This window comes from Helianthus annuus, chromosome 16 (genome assembly GCF_002127325.2).
Source record: "Helianthus annuus cultivar XRQ/B chromosome 16, HanXRQr2.0-SUNRISE, whole genome shotgun sequence".
Classification (NCBI taxonomy): Eukaryota; Viridiplantae; Streptophyta; class Magnoliopsida; order Asterales; family Asteraceae; genus Helianthus; species Helianthus annuus.
Genome location: NC_035448.2, coordinates 172,161,905 through 172,167,597, shown reverse-complemented (window position 1 = coordinate 172,167,597; position 5,693 = coordinate 172,161,905). Strand labels below are relative to the sequence as shown.

Below are 5,693 nucleotides of genomic sequence, written 5' to 3'. Positions count from 1 at the left end.
TGGACCAAATTACCTTCGAACTTGATTTCGCTCATACAGACATTGTGTAATTTCGCTCATTTGAACACCTGATTTCGCTTTTGTGAACAATCAAGAACCCTGATTTCGCTTTTGTGAACCCACAAAACCCTAATTTCGCTCTTGTGTCACAAAATTGAGGGATTTCGCTTTTTGGAACATCAGGTTTCGCTCATATGATCATCTGATTTCGCTTTTAAGGACTTCTGGGATTTCGCTTTTAGTATACATTAGGTTTCTGTAACGCCCCAAAAATCAGAATGTAAATATTTGTCGTGTGTTCATATATGACACGTTATGAAATTAATAACTAGGCTATTTAACCTAGTTAAGGGTATGGTCAAAAGTATTAAATGATGAAGGTAGTGTCGGTTATGTTTTAAAGGCAAACCCGAGGGGTTAAAGTGGAACAAGATGGAAGTTGTGTTATTAAAAGAAAATTACAACACACACAAACACACCTTCGTGTGTGTTCTAGATGATCAGGAGACTCCCATGGAGTCTCAAACCCTAAACATGAAAGATCATCAAATTGGAAGGCTAAATGATGCTTAAACTCATAACCGAGCATGGATTGATGATCACCAACACGAGGGGATCATAAGGTATGTCTTAAATCTAAGATTGATGATCATGGGTGAAGTGGGTTATGCTCTAATCCGTGAGATAATATGAAATTGATTATGTATAAGGGTTAGAAACATCATATAGAACATGGGTTATGTAAGGTTTGTGTTAATTTGAAGTTTAGATGTGAAACCCGTTTGCTATGGTGAGGATGATGATTTGAATCACCATTTATGTTTAATTCTTGTTGAAAGAATGATGTATTATGTTGGTATGATGAAAGCTTGTTAGATGAATTAGGAGAAATATGATGATGCTATGTTTGATGTTTAATTGGAAAGGAAACATGATGATTAGTAGTAGGTTTTGATGGGTTATGTATGAAATTAGAAGATGCATGTATGAATTAGTTGTACGTTATGCTTAAAAGGTGGTACACGCACATCAAGTGTATGATAAAATGTATATAGTGTTGTCCGTATAGTCGATTATGATGTTACTAGTATATGATGATAAATCGATAGTTAAATATGGTTAATAGTTGACTTTGAAAGTCAACTAAGTATAAGAATCATGATTTGAATCGTTATCGTAAAGGTAGGATTATAAGAAGTCGTATGATACATGTTATAGCAATCCGCGTTAAATGTAATGACATGATAAGTTACATGAATTTAAGCGTATATGGAAATGATTATATCAGTTATGTTGGTTAAGAATGAATAATGAAAGTTAAGTATGAAAGATGCGATTTACATGATGGTTAACATGCACAAATGAGTATGCTAATAAGAGCGTGATTTTGATGAAATGAAAGTATAGGAATCACGTCGAGACGGGCGCAAGCATGAGATGTTAACGGGTCAATAAGAGGCAAGGAATCGGATGCGAGCACGGACGCATAAGGTAAGTGATTTCCGTAATCACTTCTTAGTTCAAGTAAGTAATAAAGTGTTGTGATTAATTAAACATGATGCTTGAGGTCAAATGTGTGTTAAAGCCTTTCGTCGTAAATGATGGGATTAAAGTTGACCAAAATGCCCTCGATGGGTATTTTGGGGTAAACGATCTTAAAAGTAGTTTAGGAATAAGTTATTCGATTAGTTTAATGTTTTGGACAAGTATGGATGTGGGGATGATGATTTGGTTAGTCATAGACCAATTAATGCGCGAATACCCTTAACGGGTCAAAACAAGCATATGAACATTAATGTGTTAAGAGGATGTAAGACATCCAAAAAATTTAGTAATTTATGATAGACGTCACTGATATTAATATGTTTACAAGAGGTTATGGTAAAACAAACATGTTATGATGATGTATGCATGAACGGGTCAAATAGTTAGAAAATAGTAATAAGTCGAATGTATGTAAGTTAAGAATTTCCTTAATCCGGAGGTAAGATTTTAAGTCCATATTGTAGAATGTGAATTTACAAGCATGTGGGAAGAAACGGGAGGTTAAACGGGTAAACGGTTCGAAAGTTACGCAAGTTTTAGCGTTTTCGGACATTGAAACGGATCTGCAGCGAAATGGCGCATGGTCGTGCGCTTGGCCGCATGGTCGTGCGATTTCGAGCAAATCATTGCACTAGCTTGTGCACTGCCAGTGCCCCCATCGTCGTAGGAACTGCACGGTCGTGCGGTTGGATGCATGGCCGTGCATCAGTTGCCACTGTACGGTCGTGCGGTTGGACGCATGGCCGTGCATCAGCTGCCAGTTCAGTATAATGTGCAGAATTCGTACAGAACAGTCCCGTAACCGAAAAGGAGTCCCGAATCGTATTCTAAACTTATTATAGAATGTTTATGGGATGCGATAAGTGTGTATGTATATATACATGGAGCGAAATAAGTAGAAAGGCACAGGTAAATATATAGGTGGGTGGCTGCTTGGCGAAAACTGTTCGTTTGCTCCGTTTTGTATCGTGAACTCGTTTTAAACGCGTTTCAAGTTACGTACGACTAATTTAACCCACGTTTTTATAAGTTTAAGTGTATGAACATGCGTAGTTAGGTATGTATGTATGCTTATAAGTATGCGAGCAAGTACGTGGACCTATGATGGTATGTATAGGAATAGGTATGTATAAGCTTGGTATGATGCAAGTAGGAAAGGTATGTACGTATGTAGATGTGTATGTATGTATGTATAAAGGTATGTACGAGTGTATGCATGTGTGTAAAGATGTAGGAAAGGTATGTGCGTATGTAGATGTGTATGTATGTATGTATAAAGGTATGTACGAGTGTATGCATGTATGTAAAGATGTAGGAAAGGTATGTACGTATGTAGATGTGTATGTACGTATGTATAAAGATATGTATGAGTGTATGCATGTATGTAAAGATGTAGGAAAGGTATGTATGTATGTATGTATGTAATTGTGTATGTATGTATATATGTGTAAAGACATGTATGAGTGTATGCATGTATGTAAAGATGTAGGAAAGGTATGTATGTATGTAATTGTGTATGTATGTATGTATGTATGTGTAAAGACATGTATGAGTGTATGCATGTATGTAAAGTTGTAGGAAAGATATGTATGTATGTAGATGTGAATGTATGTTTGTATGTAAGTACGTATGTAAGCATGATTTAGACACGTTGAGTGTTAAAGTTTTTAATGATGTACCTTGAGAATGAAAAGTAATGCAGGTACATTACTGAAGCCTCACCAGGAAATGGATACGCAGATGAAATGCTTAAAGTTTAAAAAAAAATGACGAATAGTGAAGTGTTCGTGAATGAATCTTGTTTATATAATGTGTGCTAATGTATGAATGAATGTGGTGAGTGCAGGTTGTACGAATCACGGATTAACCTCACAAGGAGTAGCGATCGAAGACCGAGTCACAAGATAGATTGTACGGGAATGTTTACATATGTAACTTAGTGATGATAAGTTATGTTTTTTTTTATATTTTAAAGTGGACTTTCAAGTAAGACAAAACGTTTATAATGAATGAAATTTTAGGGTACGTATTTCCGCTGCGACTTATGGTCAAATGTGATTTAGGGTCTTACAAGTTGGTATCAGAGCCCTGGTTTGAGGGAATCAAGTACGAGAAAGTAAGTACTTGAACTCAAACTTGTGTGCTCTTGAGATAAGAAACCCGTACAATCTAAGACTCGATCAAGATCCAAAGATAGAAGCTAATGTAACTATGTACTTATGTATACGTATGAAGAAACTGACGGTTTTGTATGTGCAAGGTAAGCATAAGTGTTTCAAGAGGATGATCCGTGAAAGCAGTTTAAGATGAATAACTAGAACCGTCAAGTGATAAATAGGCAAATGAGCCCCAGGTACGTGAATTTAATATGTGGGTATATGTAATGGTAAAACTCAGTAAAGGAAGGAAAATTTTGAATGAAAGACAAGGATTGTATGTAATGAAGTATTGAAAGTGATACACGCGCCGAAACCTAAGTCTACGGACATAAGGTGGCAATTGCATGAAGGCACGAAACTACTATGTGTATTGTGTACCTGGCCAGTACACGAGAAACGTACGACGTTCGTGAGATCATGATAATTGTTACAGGTATGTCCGGTAGAGTTGGGTAGCAGGCGGGCGTGTGGGTGAAATGGGAAGTAAGACTCTCGGGAAAATGAGAGTACTATGTAAGAAAAAAAAACATGCCTGTTAAGAATGAAGAATGTTGAATCCGTAAGAAAGTGCGGATCAACAAGGTATGAATGAAATGTTTGAATCCGCGAGACGAATTCAAGAAATGAAATATATGAATGAAATGATTGAATCCGCGAGACGGATTCAAGGAAGGAAAGGTATGAATGCAATGTTTGAATCCGCAAGACGGATTCAAGGTATGAAAGGCATGAATGGGATGTTTGAATCCATGAGACGAATTCAAGGTATGAAAGGCATGAATGGGATGTTTGAATCCGCGAGACGGATTCAAAGTATGAAATACATGAAGGGAATGTTTGAAACCGCAAGTCGGATTCAAAACATAGAAATAATGAAAGGTAGGGATGCTACGATTGTGTACGCAGGACGAGCTTAAAATATAGAAATGATGAAAATAGCCCACATCGCGATGTGTCAATGGTTTGACCATGGTTGTGTCAAACGAATCATGTGAGTAAATGTAAAGTAACTGGATGAAAGAATGATCAGGATTGGCACGCAAACCTAAATTTTAAATTTTAAAATGAAAGAAAGAAGTTTTGAACAAGTTATGTGTTAAAAGTGCTGGTAATCGACTACTAGGAGTCAAAATGAATGACGGGCTAATACCCGGACAATGATATAAGTACGCACAAGAAGGAACCTAGAGGTGATGAAACCCATCGATTTGGTGGAGGTTGTGCACGAGTGAAGGCACATTGCACGAATGAATGAAATCTAGTCTAGTACGGCTAGTACACGTGAAGAAGGTGGACAGGTCTGATTTACGGATCGCTGAAGTATGGAAGGAAATCGAGGTAAGTAAAATGCTTTAATTTATGTCAGATAAGTATGAATTTGTAAGTTGAAAACGCCCTACAAAATGTATGGTGGAATGAGTATGGTATAGTACAGAATGTTCGATTCCTAACAGTGGACCTAAGAAGAAGATTATGTCGTTAAGGAATGAATCTCAAAGGTTTGAAGTGAAAATTTCGAGAATTCGCTAAACTCTCGTATAATGATTTTGCGTGACATGTGGGCTTATGTAAACGAAATCATGCATGAAATAAGAGGAATAGTAATGTAGAATGAACAAGGTGAATGGAAGATAGCGTAAGAGTATGTATGGTACAAGTAGTTATAGAAAAGATAGAATGATGTTAACTTTGAAGTGAAGCGCGTATATGTGATCATGAAATAGTAGTTTTGTGTGGTAACAAAACAAGAACTAAATGCTACATAATATATGTGTAGAATGTAATCTTAAGAGATAGGATGATTGTAGTGGATCCGTTGGGAACGGATCATACGAATGTATGTATGATTACAGATTGAGGAAGTATGTATATAGACCCGTTATTGACAGGTCAAGGAAATGAAAATGATATGCGAAAGTATGATAAGGAAGGTATGGAATTGTTAGGAAGAAGTCAATGATATGAATGATGAAATAAACACGAAAGAAA

General features: G+C 36.5%; 1 long non-coding RNA gene across 2 annotated transcripts; it reads left to right on the top strand.

The window, feature by feature from the left end:
• Positions 1-595: 595 nt before the first annotated feature.
• Positions 596-3,497, top strand: LOC110910427. Of its 2 annotated transcripts, none has more exons than XR_002576150.2 (3): positions 596-623; positions 1,408-1,491; positions 3,392-3,497. It is a non-coding gene; the product is annotated as an uncharacterized LOC110910427 (long non-coding RNA). The 2 variants fall into 2 exon arrangements; XR_002576149.2 differs by having other exon boundaries at positions 1,403-1,491.
• The last annotated feature ends 2,196 nt before the right edge of the window (positions 3,498-5,693 follow it).